At 43.3% G+C, this 16287-nt stretch overlaps 1 protein-coding gene across 10 annotated transcripts in view; it reads right to left on the reverse strand.

Moving 5' to 3' along the window:
- LOC124158464 (partitioning defective 3 homolog) overlaps positions 1-16287 on the reverse strand; it is a 556537-nt gene that overhangs the window by 153110 nt on the left and 387140 nt on the right. The window lies entirely within an intron of this gene.

Genomic DNA, 16287 nt, shown 5'->3' on the forward strand with positions numbered 1-16287 from the left:
CCTGGCGGTCATCGGTCTTGCGTGGTTCGCTATTGTTTTCACCCGCTTGAGAGGGATTCCCTCCCGACGTGAAATATTCTCCATGAACGAGTAAATGAGCCAAAACTAACAAGAGTATGTCTGATTGAGGAAGTTTTCTTTTCAGCTGTAACAAATAATCTCCCTCTTCCGATTTCTATCGAGGAATTGTGATTTCGGCTAGGAGTGCACCTCGACTCCATGTCTGTACTTCGCTGGCGAAACGATCAAAGACACGTTAATTCGAATGCGTTTCCGCATTTTTCGCGTCGTCTTAGAGAGGAGGGATGCCTCAAGGTTGTAAAATAGATACTACGCTGCCGCCGCACCCGGAAGGGTCTTGAACTAATCGTACACTGACATCTACGACGACGCACCTGCTGAGCCGCGGAATTGGATTTTAAATGAGGCGATGAACAAGAGATCTCCAAGTCCCGGGAAGGACTCCATGAAACTGAGATGTGAGAGAGAGAGAGAAAAGCGAAGCACATCTCAGCGGGAACACCGCAGGCGATAAAACGAAAATAAAAGTTTAGATGAACAAATGTAACAAGAGTACATTTGTTCATCTAAACTTTTGTTCATCTGTTTGTACATTTCTTCATCTGTTCATCTCATGGTAAAATAATTAAGTACGCATCTTCAATTAATTTTTAATTTTGTTGGCAATCTTCCGGCTAAGGTTAGCATTAATAAATTTTAATAACTGATGGAATTCTTAAAAGTACAGATTTAATCAAGCAAGAAATTCAAAAGAGCAGGAGAGGGAGTTGAGGGAAATTATTTACATTCTGTTCTAATTTACAAGCCACCATGAAAAAAATCCCAAGAGAGAAAAGGCCATCAAAATATTACAATTATTTCCATAGGATTTACTGGTCATGCCGCATCTAGAATATTACACTTTAACTTGCATATAGTAACTGGCATACTTCAGTCCACATGTTGGCCTGTTGCTTTACCTTCTATCTCTCTCAGCCAACCTTGTAATACCTTTGAGATCTTCAAAAGAGAAACAATTGCAGATTTTAATTTGTTATTCCTTAAAATATTCATCCACACATTCCAATCACTCATATCATCTAAGAGTAAATATGCGCAATAATTTTTAACTCGATCGTAATAGATATTGTATTTCTCATAGTTAAATTGATATCTCCACGCTCCCCGGAAAAAGCGTATCATCGAAATCTCTGGTTGACGAATTTTTCCAGCGAGTGCAGGCTATACCACCGGAGTAGTTCTCAAAGGGACCAGAAAAAGCGGAAGGAATTATTGCAGATAAATACTAAATTTCTTCCGCAAAACTCCTCTTCATAAAATTCAATTTTTCAGCATTGAATTTTCGATTCACTCGTCCATCCATTCCACTGAGCCTTTCACAAACCATGGGACTATAATAAAAAAAAGACGAATGGAAGTGCCTTGATTTAAGCATGGACAACTCTTTTTTTTAACATTAACTGAATCGCATTGAATTTTCCATTTCAGTGCACGCAGTCAAGAGAATCCCAATGGAAAAGGAAGTAGAAAAAGAAACCAATTGCAATTCGTGCACGAAGAGAGGGTATAAACCGGAAGTGTGGTGGGCTGATGAACCAAAGAAGGGAGGGAAGGAGGGGCAATGGCTAGTCCCCCCTTTCACCTCCCCCCCCCCATAAATAACAGCAGACTTTTTGCAGAAATGAATGCGTCAGTGCGATTTATACGGGGCCTTAAAAGTTGGTAGCATATAAGTGAAGCATATGCATAAATCTCAAATGGCTAAACGTACGTGAAAGACGAGTCGATTATTCTCCAATAACGACACAGGAAATTCTTTAATTAATCTGTACGCCCGCCTTATTTGCTCGACAAATTTGTCTTAAAAAGAAATGAACAACTACTCTCTACGAGACTCATCTTTCCCACCGATGAATCTCCCACCATCGAACACAGATGCTTCATGCACAGTGACGTCATGGCAAAATTAGCACTGCCGGAACGCACTTTCCTTAACTTTGTTTCAGCAGTGAAATATTACTCTGAGTGTTTTATTTCACAAGTTACGTCTGCATATTTTAAAATGAATTTTCGTTTGGGATACGAAAGTACATATTAGAAATTTTGAGGCAACCAAATTGATTAAAGTGTTATTTGACTATTATGTCTTTTGTTAGCTCGAACAGCGTTCCAGCACCATGGCACCACTGACGATACATCAACCAAAGTGTCAATTTCCCGCAGATGGAAATCACTGCCTGTTGATGTTAAAACGTGTTAATTCATCGCAAGTTTTGAAAGAAAACTTTTCGATCTGATAAAATCCAACATTTTTTAATGAAATGAGAAATTGACTGTTGTACTTTATGGATCTATTTATTAAGATTATGCTAACATTCTCATTCATACCTTGAAATATTACGTGCACATTAATTCAAGACCTTTGAGTTGTATTTTTTGATAGTTTTATTTATTTGTTGTGTAAGTTATGTATTTTTTGTAGTCCATTTATCAATGACTAAATAAAAAATATTTCTGTGAACCAATGAGTCCACGACAATAGTTGATTATTATTATTTATTAAACCGGCCCTGAGGCTTTCAAACAATAAAGTTACATATTCTCGAAACAGTTCGTAGATGGATGAATCAAATGAAACGAACGGAACATGCAGACGAAGTGATCTGTAATTATAGCCGGAACTTGTCCAAACCTCCCAATAGATGCACTCAAATGCGCTCTTCCGCCGCTCAAATGAGCCGTGAGCACTGCTCAACGAGTGGTTTTATGTGCGGAAACGAATCCTCACCCACGCTCTTGGCTTTCGCGTCGCTGCGGGCATGTTCTCGGCGGCGTGACTCCGGGTAAGAATGTAAAAGATCAATCCCACGAACAGTGCAGCAATCGATTGGGGGAGAAACTGAGAAGGGCAGCGATTGCCTTCATCTGAGTGGACAGCGGTGGGAATGTAAAGAATTCCGGGGGTATTGCCACGAATGGAAGAAGTGGAGGGCATTGTTAAAAATCCGGGTCCCACCCTGAGGGCGCGTACATGAGGGAACGGTTTCATAGAGAAGGCTGTTCCGGCTTCACGGAGTGGAAACATGGACACTGAGGAAGGAGGACGACGAAAGACTGGAGGCATTCGAAATATGGGTGTGAAGAAGAATAGAGTAGGGGAAGTGGACGGAGAGGAAGAGGAACGAAGAAGTGCTGGACATGGTGGGTGTGGAGAGGCAGTTTTTATATGAAATACGCAGGAGAGAGAAAGTATGGACGGAGAGAGTACTTAGTGGGGAGGGGGGTTGTTGAAAAGAGAGCTCGAAGGAAGAACGCTGGGTGAACGAGGGAGAGGAAGGAAGAGAATAGGATTTTTTATGGAATGAGAGGGAGAAGCCCTTTCGTCGTGAATTGAAGAGGAAAGTCCATGGAGGGAAGGGAGCAAGGTCTGGCCGATTATTATTACAGTATTCTACCGATTAAGGTAGGTTTCCATGGAGTACTAAAGAAGTGATCTGGGAGCCTCCCTTTCCTTCCAGCGCTACCTTCTTCAATTCACTGTAAGGCCTACTCCCTTTCAATCTATCTAAAAATCCTTTTCTTTTCCTTCCGCTCCCTCGTTTCCCTAACATTCTACCCTCTAACACCATTTTCAACATCCCCTCCCCGCTGAGTATTCGCTCCATCCATACATTCTGTCTCCTCCGTATCTCATCTAAAAGCTGCCTCTCCTCGCCAACCATATCCAGTGCTTCGTCGTTCTTTTTCCTCTCCGTCCATTTCACCCTCTCCATTCTTCTCCATACCCACATCTCGAATGCCTCCAATCTTCTCTCGTCTTCTCTCCTCAGAGTCCACGTTTCCGCACCGTAGAGCGCTACACTCCAGATCAACCTCTCCACTAACCATTTCTTTAAACTCTTACGGAACGATCCTCTCAGAAGCTCCTTCCTGTTCATGAAAGTCTCCTTTGCTAGTGCAATTCGCTTCCTGATGCCCTTACTACTGTCTCCGTTTTCCTCAAACATAAGCCATGAAAACGAAACTCATCCGGTAATTAATTACTTTAATTGAATTATATGCCTGAAAAAGGCTCATTGGGAACAATTGTGTTCTTCTCGTCAAAAAAGTCAGAGGAAGAGAGAGCTCGCGCGAGAGAAAGGGACTCTGAAGGAAATGAACGGAAATGAGATGACAGTGAGGGAGAACGTCCAGCAATCAACAGGTGCACTGCGAACTCTAATTGTTAAACCAACGATTGGAATAATGAAACGATAGAGAATATACGCATTGGTGTGAAAAGCAGAGGGAAGTCCACGAGGTGAATTCGCATAGTCTTCATGCAAAGCCGCCTTTAGCACATAAAACACAATCGGCATAAAAAAAGAAAATCGGCGAGTTCCAATGGGAGCTCATTCTCTCAATCGCGTGCGATATGCTGGCTATACAACAGTCCGAAAATGCGTATTGGGGGGGGGGGGAGGGGGGTCGTCAATATTTGAGCACCGGAACTCCGCTCCGTTATGCATCGCAACGGCGATGTTGTGTCGCAGGGGGGGGGGCTTCCTCGCTAAGGACTCCTTATCATAGGGGGAGTTCAACGGCCGATGCGAGGGGGTAGGGGTGTGTTCGAGGCATAAACCAATGGGGAATATTCTCCGAGGCTCTCCTCACTCCTCAATGGGTTTCTCACAAACGAAGGCAGATACTGGCACGAGGAAATCCGACGACATCCAACTCAAGGGAATCGTTATGGAAAAACCACGCCTCTTTTGAATTACACAGCACTGGGGACGTCCCAAAGACAATCGAGGATGGTCGAAGAAGAGAAAAGTACATGGACACTTGGGTTAATTGAGGAGGAAGGAAAGGAGGAGTGGTATTTTGAGTGACTGGGACGGCTGAGTTAAGAGTGAAGGGGTCAGGGGATGGAGGTACAGCCTTCCAGGAGACTGGTCTTGAAGAAAAGCGCGAAAGGGAACATGTCCCACCCAAAGGACGGTGAGCTACACTTGAAGCAGCACTCAATATCTGAAAATGTCAGTCACTGCCGGGGTTTGAACCAGTTTCCACGGGGTGGGAAGCCAACACTTTTGCCGCCACAACAACCCGATCCCCAGGAGAAGAAGAACCGAGTAAGGGAGTGTGGTATGCATACATAGGTATATGTGAACTCTGCCTTGGAGGCAATCTATGAGAATTTCGCCGACACACGCGCCGTCCACCAAAGAGAGTGGAAATACAGGTAAGTACCTCAAACGATCCGTGAACGTCATAATATACAAAGGAAAGCTGAGCGACTCGTCAAAAAATTGATCCGTGCCAACAGATAGCGTTACACAGCTTTTATACGAACTAGGCTGGGAGCCACTGAAGGCTGGGAAGCTTAGAGCTAGACCTAGACTGTTCGAGCAATAATGAATAGATATTATATCTTTCAGAGCGACACGGAGAACATCGTATAAGGGCCTCGCTATATTTCTATGCCCCATTGAAACTTAAATTAATTGAGATATTTTGCCGAACGGATAGGTATGGGAATTCATTTTTCCTCCGATAATAATACAGGACTTTGATGAGGGCTAAAGGTGCGCGTGTTTCCCTTTCATTTGTATTGTAACTGCCCTCGCCACACGCCTATAAAGGTAGGGAGGGAGGCAATATGAAGATGTAGATGAAGATCTTGAAAATATTCCGAGGGCGCCGTGAGGATGAAGCAAAGGAGGCGCCGATGGTGATGACACGGAGGGTGGGTCGGGGGCGTGGTTGTCACGGAGGGAGGAAGTGTGTCTTACGGGTGGAGGGGAGGGGCGATAGAGGAGTGGTTCGTAAGCGAAGACCCAGCACGCCTTAAATGGAAAGGAATCCCACCCATAATGCCACACGCGATCCACAAGAGGGGAAGGAAGATACAATCCCTCTTATAGATTCCTCGCCTCTTCCCATCGCCATAAAAGAACCTCAAATCCTAACGGAGGACCACAAATAAAATCAAGGAGACACGGGGCAACTGTCCTATTCCGGTGTACTAACTAAGAGTCGGATTAAAAGCGACTATATTCAAATTCAAACGCGTCGATGCAAAGACGTATTCATACCAAGGAAAAAATTCCAATAACAAATATTTTCACTTGAGCAGTATTGGAATAGCCAAAGATAGTGCAATAGTGGCATCTGGGAAACTAGTAGTCTTTTTTGTTCAAAACTTGTACAAAAAACTTAATGTAATGACGCTTCGCTTCACGGCCGTGAATTTCGTTAACAGCGACAGAAGAAGCTGCATAGTCAAAGCTGAAGTCAATGAAGCTTCACATACGGCCAACCATGAAACTAAGATTTCTTCATCCTCATCTTCTCCACACCAAATTAGCGAAAAAGTGGCACAATCCGAAACGAATAAAGCCATTCGATATGATTCTCACCTAATCCTCCTGCGGGGATTTTCCTCGGCTGACATTCAGAGGACGAGAGCACTTGATTGATGCAGGCAGTGAAATAGAAATACTTAAATTATTGTATATTTGTAGATTGACTTTGGGCAATCTCCACCTGCTCCTTCGTCCTGCTTTCACCAGCGAAAATACACGGCTGTATAATGGTCCACGGTTTGCCTGCCTATCACCACGTTGCTCCTCTGCAGTAGTCGCTTTGTTAGCGGTCGATTCCATACCTTTCAAATATTCAGGAGGAATGTGCTTGTCTCAGTCCGGAATTATTCCGATCGGTTTTCATTCCGCACGGTTGATTCCGATTGGTTGCAATGCGATCGTAATCTGTTGTGCTGGAAGATTCCACTCCGACGACTCATAGCAGGGGATGAATGATCTCATTACCGGAATGAACATTTTCAAGCACAACAAATGACGATGCAAACCAATCGAAATCAACCGTTCGGAATGAAAACCGATCGGAATAATTCCAAACGGAGTCAGTCACACACGCGACCCCCGCGCCCCGACCCTCACGTTTCTCCCTGCTGCAATTGATCTTTGACTGATTGGCCATCCGTTTGTCTCGGTGATAGAATTCGTCCTCCACATCTTCATAAACGTGACCGGTACGGAGAAGTCTAGCCTTCGAAATGTGGTGCAACCGAAGAATGATGAAGATAAAATGGATTGACCGTGTGAGTAACGAGGAAGGGCTAAGAAGAGTAGGAGAGAAGAGAAGCCTCCTAAAAACCTTTAGCAGAAGATTTATTTGGCCACATCATGAGACATGATGGCCTCCTGTAGATGATCGTCGAAGGAGAGGTGGAAGGGAAGAAGGGCGAGGGACGGCCCCGAATGAGTTACACAGGGCGAAGGGTTATAAAGGATGTGAAAGAGAAGAAATACGTCGCTATAAAAAGGCTAGCGGATAGGAGAGAGGAATGGAGAGCTGCGTCGATCATATCTTAGCGCTGTTGACATAATGATGATGCTTTTCATACAACTTCACATTTCAAAACTGAAGTAAAAGCCAAAAAAAATTAAAATTATATAAACACGGATGTCACGTGGGTGACTAATGGGATCGTCGGCGTTTCCCTCATTGCTGGGACGATGGAAGGCCACCGATACCACTCAGCCAGCTGTGGCTTGCCTTGCTCGAGGCGACAATCGAAGTGGGTCAATCGATCGATGACACTCCATCAAATTAGCCATGCACCATTAATCGGACGGCCACTGCCGACGCGAACGTTTTTTACCGGCACGGGCAAGTGGGGGTAAAAATAGCTCAAGAGGGTGACTGCGCTTTTTTATTTTGGCGCTCCTTCAACGGGGGGTAATTGAGGCGACACAGTCCGCGAGGAGGCACTCACTGCAGACAACAATCAGGTCACACACAGCATCCCAATGGACAGGTCGCTCGTCGCAATGGCCTACGGCTAAACACGGACCAAGAATCACCAGATCAAGGTAAACGACAACTATTCACGAGAGCTCTTCCCTTATCATTTATGCTGGGTGTACCAATCTCAAACACGTAAAAGGCTCACCTTCAGAAGTTATAAGTAGGGGACACCAAGTCATTATCCTATGGGATAATCTTTTAAATCTGATTATTTGCAAAGCAAATAGCACGCAAGTTTTTACAACAATGTCCGTAGTGAATTATGAAAGTGAAGGCATGACTACTAATCAAATGGCGGTCGTCCAAATTCATGTTCTCATTCATCCTCCTAAATTTACTCATGTAGTAAAAATAAAATCCGAAATTCTTATGCGGTTGAGTAATAATAAACATAACTATAATTATTACAATTAATTGCTTTCCACCTAAATAAAATCTGCGGAAGAAAGCAAATTGATTTTTCCTCTTCGCGTTGGTATCATTCATCTATTCACTTCAACTGACCTCAGGGAGCAGTATTGACATGTATGAAAAGAATATTCATCAGCCATTTGAAATTCTATTTATTTTAAAATAACATATATGTGATTAAAGAAGTTAGAAATTATTATTGCCCTAAGCAAACTCAATTCTTTAAGACGATTGAAATTTCATTTCAATAAAGAAAAAATATAATTTTTTCGAAAATATTTGAGCTAAATTACTTATAAAAGAAGGAAAATAGTGAATAAAACATTCCTTTCGTCATATAGTGGCAGAGGAAACAAATTTAGAGATCGTCATATAATTTCATGACGCTAAATATACAAAAAAACTGATACGTAAACTTTTTGAACGCAGTTTAAAAAATTTCAATCATAAAAGATTTACGAGTGGTAATGTACATGAAATACACTGACAAAACATAAAATTCATGAAGCCATTTAGACCACTCTACACGTACAGAAAGTCCACTACATCCAAATAAACGTTCATAATTACTGAATGTTATGATCTGGATGAAACACGGTTAGTTCAAATTCATTATGAAGAAAATTACTAGCATTCCACGATGGCTCCCACCGCAAATTTTCAGCAACATTCACGTATCGCAAAGGACGAACGATTGATCCAGTTCACACCTCCCTTCCGAGAGCGTGAGCGTTCCCTTGAGAACGAGAGAAAGTTTCGCGGCGGCGGCGGAGAAAGAATTGGCGGAGGGAGCTCACGGCGAGAGCGGCGCCATGCTCATCGCTTCATGCGGAAGGCGAAAGGCAAATTAGTGCTCCCACTCAGATTCGCATTTCGAAGGTACCCTGAATGTAGATTGCCAACGCAATGATAGTTGATTAGGAAGAGCGAGAGAACAGGAGGGTACTGTAGTGCTTGAAGTGTAGAAGTAAGCGGTTGGAGGTGAGGGGAAAATATTGGGGGTTATAATCCCCGCTTTTGAATCTCTGCCAGCCGCCTTCCAACTCTATCTCTTTCTCCTCTTTTCATTGTCCCAGCACAATTTCCAGATAGTCCACATGCACATATTAATGCGCCGGCAATACGTATGTGGGCAAGTGGTTTGCCTTTTCATGAGGTAGGAGGCACAATGGGTTTTCCGAAAGAAGAGGTCTTGATAGCGGCCTTCGGCCCAACAGAGATCGTCGGCGTCTCCTGTCCTAAGAAATGCATCCTCATTCGATTTTGAAGTGCTGTGCCTCGGTAGGTGCCGCTTAATCTATCGGTATCGAAATCAAATTAACTGGAAGCGGAAAATAATTAAATAATTATAATAAAATTAACGAAAGAAACTAGTATGCGTGTTGACATGAGGGTATGAAGTATGATTAGGGTGGCCTAGTCGTACACTTACATACATACTCACCTGTCGCGGGAGGCACGGAGCGAAACTTCATCGTTGCACATCCATCCAACAGTATTTCGATCAGACAAAAAGGATTGTATTATGAATTTCTCATGATTTATAAAAACCGCGTAAAACAGCCCATGCGAGGAGAGCCTTGCAAGGATAGATCGACTAATAGCGAGAAACTAAGCATAGAATTAAGGTAAAAATTATCAGAACTGACATTATCATTATAAATATGATGAAAATTTCTCGGGATTCCCACCGGGTGTGGTATTGGGTTAATTCTCCTTTTTTTAACGTTTCAATGGCTGAGTCTGCCATCGTCTTCAGGGGTTTACTCTTAATGATATTTTTTTACGGTACTTGTTTATTTATTAGACTCAGCCATTGAAACGCTAGGAGAATTAACCCATTTCCACACTCGGTGGGAATCCCGAGAAATGTTTCATCAATCTATACGCCGGGAAAACCTAAAATTTTACATTATAAATATACTTCTCCACATGAAGGAGCCTGGACAATGACAGAAGCAGAGAAATCACGGTAAAAGGGTTTCGAAATATGGTGATAGAGAAGAATGATGGGGATCAAACGGATCGACCAAATGAGCTGAGAGGAAATTCTTAAAAGGGGAGGCTGAGAGAATAGGAGACTCATTAGAAAACTTTGACAAGAAGACGGAATAACCTAATCGGTCACATCATAACGCTTGATGGCCTGATGAAGACAGTCGTCGAGGGACAAGTGGATGAAATGAAGGGTTTGAAAGAGAAGAAAAGAAATACGTAGGTGTGAAAAGATTAGCTGATATTATGAGAGCTGAGTGGAGAGATGGGTCGAACCAATATCAGGATTGTTGACCAGTGATGATGAACAATTATTTTTCAGACTCACGGCAGTAGAATCGCCATGGTAGCTGGTAAATCAACGCTTTGAGGCACGGTGTGGTCTCAAAACTTTCCGCTGTTCAGAGAGGGAGAGACCACGGCAATGAAGCAAGCAGACAGGTCCCACAATGGCCGCCCCCACACTCTGATTGCCACGGGAGATGATGATGATAATAGGGGGATAAATGGAGGGAGAGGCGGCAGGAGAGAATAGAGGCCGTTGAGAACCCTTTGCTGCCCACCTCACCCCTTCCACCACCCGTGAGAACTCCAGTCGAGAGGGGGGCGTATGTGTTGTCTGGAGCGGTTCTGGTCTCTTGAGTGCCTCCCAAGACGAGGCAGGAACCACGCAGCAGACGGCATGATGGGCTGCCAACACACGAATACATCTACCCGCACGGCCAAATCCAAGAAATATGGTGGGGTTTCAATATAACTTTATGAAACATCTTTTTTAAATTTGCGCAACACATCTAATCCTAGCGCGTAGCCTCCATGTCTCTAGCGGCCCCTAGCCTAATTTAAATGAAAGCTGTGAAACGCTATCTGATCGCTCTTAGTAGTCACTGACGAATCGCACACCTTTACTTAGTAATATATTAAATACACGGTTCATAAAAGTTAAGTTCACGGATCATGGCAAGAATAATTAAAAATACGTCCACTTAAACTTACCTTAATCGGTTTTATTATCAAAGTATTCTCTCGGTTAAGGTAGGTTTACATGGAGTGCTTCGCGACTTCTCTGAGTCAGCACAGATTGGACCTCTCTTTTCAGTTCGCAATAAGGCCCACTCACTTTTATTCTGTAAATAAATCCAAACTCCATGGGAATAATTGCGAGTCAAATTTATCATTATTATTAAAGCGTTTAACCGACTATATGCTTTCATAATAATGATAATCATTGCAACTATTATCCCCCCGGTCTCGGAGAATAGAATTTGAGTACTGCCCAATAGGGTTCACATTGAAACTTTCGTTCCCGAAAATAATTTCTGGACTCCAGCACTCTGACTGAATAATACTGTGATAAGCCGTGAAAAGCGGACGGAGTCATCACAAGGGGTACGTGTGCATAGAAGCAGCATGCAATACGCTGAGTCTTCGTTGTCGTAAAGGGAAAACGCCCTGACACCTGTCAGCGGACGATGTGAGTGGTGGTGGCAAGGAGGTCGTAAATACACTGGAGGGGGCGTAACTACATAGTTCCGAACGTTCATCCACATCTACATCTACATAATACCCTGCGAGGTACTACTTCGCCAATGTCGTTTATATAAAGAAGAAATAGGAGTGGGCCTATGACACTACCCTGAGGAACGCCAGAAGTGACTCTAACCTCATTGGAGACTGCACCGTCTAATACTACTCTTTGGACGCGGTCGCTCAAAAATTCTCTTATCCAGGAAATGACATCTTCGTCTAGACCATAAGATTTCAGTTTTATTATTAACTTTCCGTGGGGTACTTTATCAAGTGCCTTTTTGAAATCAAGAAAAATCGCGTCTACTGGAATGTTGTCTTCCTCGGAGACTAAAATATCGTGGGCGAAAAGCGCTAACTGAGTTTCGCACGATCTCCTTTTCCTGAATCCATGTTGAGTTCCCATTAATAAGTTTTGTGCGTCTAGGTGTTTCATTACCGAGCTGACTACGATGTGCTCAAGGACCTTGCATGAGATGGACGTTAAAGATATCGGCCTGTAATTAGATGGCTGTTCCTTGTCTACACTTTTAAATATTGGTGTTACATTAGCGATTTTCCAGTCATTAGGTACTTCGTGTTGCTTGATGGATTTACTGAATGTTAACTGCAAGTAGGGGGCAATTTCTGAGGCTAGTTCTCTACATACGCGAGAAGGGATTTCGTCTGGACCAGGTGATTTATTTGGACTGGGCGATTTCAATATATTTTCTATTCCGAGCGTACTAGTGTCAATAGACGGCATCTATACAGGACATCTGACATGTATACAGGGATTGTCATCGGTCTCGGGTGAGTTCTCGGATGGCTCGGTGAACACGCTCTTGAAGTAGGAATTTAATAAATTGGCTTTAATAAAGCGTTGAGCGCAGTGTGGCAATAATGGCAGGGGGTGCTTGGGTAGGATAGCCAAACTTTTAGTAGATACTTTAGATAGTTTAAAAGATAGCACTTTGACCAAAACATTGATAATGCCATAAGAGTCAATGCTAACTATTTTGTGAAATATTCGGTCATGATCGTTGTTACGTTAAAATAAACTATCGCAAACGAACACAGTAAACCTTTTTTCTATCATAATGGGAAGGCTTCGTGAAAATAAGCCTCGAATATCTTTTCACAAGGAAAAATTATCATCAAATCACCACGGTTCCACTGTGTAGCTAGCTTAGCCGAAAATAAGGTTTTGCAAGTGTAAAACATCCATTCCCCTGCACTTCTACTGGTAATTATTAATAAGATTGCAGCCAATGGAAATCTTACCATAGCGGACTGGTCGCAATAATAGTACGAAAGTATGTTCACGACGACATATTACCACCACAATATGACTATATGGACAGTTTAATATACACACAATAGTATGACGAACGATCGGAAAACTCCGACGACAATCAAGAAGTCATTGTTGCATTTTCATTTTATAAATCAGAGGCGATATAAGGAATAGAGTACGTGATTATATACCTACGTACACGGTTTGAGACTAAGTCCGGAAATGGTCAAACCAAGATGGCGGAATTCTGACCACACTTAAAACTCGAATACAGCGCCCCCAGTGTACTTGCAACCTCCTAGGATTGTGGACATAAAAGCAGCTGAGAAGAATTCGCTTCTGCCCCGCTTCCCTTTCTTTACTCTCGAGGGTAGCAGACAGCCACAGGCCGCGGACAGCGGAAGTGGTCAGCGGGAAGGATGTTCCCAGGGGACCCGCAAAAGGTCAAGGGAGACCACAATCATAGTGAGAGGGGACAGGTGTTCATTTGTGGGGAGGGAGTCCAACGAGTGTACGATTATTCATCTCAGGGAGACGACGGCGAGGAGGAAACGGAGACTTTTTCTTCTTTCCTACCGACGGATGAATGAATAATAACCTGCTGGAGTTCGGATTTCGCCCGCCACAATGCAAAGGGAACCAGAATGTCTGGGAACTGGAGTGTCTTGAATGTGCAGCCATCATATGGGAAGGACTTCATCCGTGAACCAAATAAACAAAGGAAAGCTATACTATTCGTCAAAAACTGTTATGAGCGAACAGAAAGCGCTTCGCAGATTGGGCTCGGAGATGCTAGATACGAGCTAGGATACTACTAATACTTGTTCAATAAAGAATAGATACCTCGACGCGAAAAACATCATCTTAGAACCTCACCATAACCCTAGATCCGACAGTAACGATCAAATAGAACAGGTATTCCGCCGAACGGATTGTAGGGATCCGTTTCTCTCCCGAACAATGAAGGCATTCAATATGGTGGAACTCGTAATCAAATTTCCTTTTTTAATTCTGCTTGTTGCTGACGAATTTAGTCCTAAAAACCCCGCAAAATGCAAATTGAGGCGGTTTCGGAGTCATATTGTAACTGAAAATCTTAAGCCACAGACATCGTTGGGCTGGAAAGAAACTATTTTTAAAGGTATTGTTAAATTCGGTTAGCCAAATTACATGACATCATGAAAGACAGAGAACCAAATAGAAATTCCACTTTTAAAAAAATCCAATTTTATCCGTGTGTTTATATGCACAGTAATCGTAAAGAGAAACTGATCGATCATTTTTCCTTCTTCCATGACACAAAAGATCCACTTGTCGCACTACAAACAATTATGTTTATGATGCATTTTCCTCTGCCAGTTGTAATAGAAATTCCAAGTTGAAGCCTAAGGACATTAGGACATCGCAAAAATTCCTGAAGTGAGAGATTGCTCACTGAAAGGAATTGCCCCTCTACTTCCCTGTGGAATCCAGAAACCTGTGGCTTAGTCCGGGGCTATCTCTATCCGCACATACCTGCATCAAACATTATCTACCGATTCGATCGATGGATTTTTCTTCCTCATAGGAAAATCCACTAGTATTGGTAGAATATTAATTGCGTTTCGCTTGGTTTCGCTGTTAGTAGGGCCCGCCCGCCTTTGTGACGGTGCTGGATTCCTCCTCCCTTCCCTTCCTTCCCTATCCCCTCCCCGGAGGCGTCGTCGGGCTCTCATCGCGGCGGCGCCTCCTTCCTTGTTCCTTCCCGTCCTTCCCCTTCTGGGTGCAGAGGAGAAAAGCTAGCGCTTACAGTCCCTGCCCCAGGAGTGTATCCCCGCGAGCCCGCCCTAGGGTTTCGTTTCCATTGCATCAAACCTTCGGGTTGAATCGCTGACTGAGGGAGTAACAGGAAACACCCACCTATCAGGACTTAAACATCGTCCACCACGCACTTGTGTGGACAATACTTCAAATTTCTGAGAACTTTTGAGATAATCCTTTAGTGACACACTCAACGCAGCGTGGCGTGGAACTTTTTCCTCCGATCCCCATTTACTCGAAAGGCAAACGAAAGATTCCACGTGATTCCAACCTGTTGCATTCCGGCTCGCGCGCCAAGCAACGGTATCCATGGTGACAAAGCCTCGGAAGGCGAGCGTAGGCACGAGCACGAAGGTAGGCCATTTCCAAATCCTCCACTTTCATAATCCTCCACAAATCCGCAACGCAACCCTCTCCCACAGTCCTCAGTCCCAGAATTCCTCGCGCGCCACGCAAACTGTCCTCCGCGACGAATTGCCAGAACTTGCTGAGCCTAAAAAAGGCCGAAGGATAATCCTCAGCGGCAAAAAGAAATTCTCTGTCGCTTCGAAATGTTTGTCTTACATCAGCTCTTGTTGGACGTTACTTGGCATGCAATCCACGACCAACAAATGAATGAAGTAATTTCGAACACATAATGAAAGGTGTAACATTCAAGATATAACCTAGATACGACAAGGTTAGATCAGAGGTGAATTGAACGAAGACCTATGAGAAACCAATCACAGGATTTTTGAATGCTGATGACGACGAATAATGACGCAAGAATGTTGTAACTTGCACTTTGCCCTTGAATTCATGGCATTCAGGCCTACTCCCTTATAGGAGTACAAAATTACCGCGGTGGAAGAGGCTTGCGCGTTCCTATGACCCCTAGAGCTGCACTATAATAGCGGGATTAATTCTCAATTACTCCCGCCGATAGGACCAACCATGCTAGATAAGTGGAAGGTTAGGAACCAAAGGAAATACATGTATATAATATGATATATAATATTTTCACGAAAAAAAAACATTGTTAGAATGATAGTGCGCACCCTACCACCTATCTCTTCCCCACAAAAATGGAGTAAATGTGTGATAGAAATAATAAGAAAATGAAAAAAGTGGTATATATCTAATACCGAACATCGGGAGATTTTGAGGATCGAAGTAGGTCACAACCGTGTTTTTATCATTCTAAAACGTTATTTAAGGACACGATAGAGAACGAAAAGGGCCAATTCCATTTACTAACTGATCGGGAAGTGACTCGTGACTTTAAAGTTTTTCGTTCATGGTAGCACGAACAGAAGTCAACCCCGGAGTAAACAAATGAAAAGAGCGCGCGCGAACAGGCTTCTGGGCGTGCGACCAAAATTTGAAATACGAGGTCACGTGATTGGCTGATCCGAAAAAAGACTTTGCTTAACAGATGTTTAAATGCATTAGAGGATAGATTG

Source organism: Ischnura elegans, chromosome 5 (assembly GCF_921293095.1).
Source record: "Ischnura elegans chromosome 5, ioIscEleg1.1, whole genome shotgun sequence".
In the NCBI taxonomy this organism is placed as follows: Eukaryota; Metazoa; Arthropoda; class Insecta; order Odonata; family Coenagrionidae; genus Ischnura; species Ischnura elegans.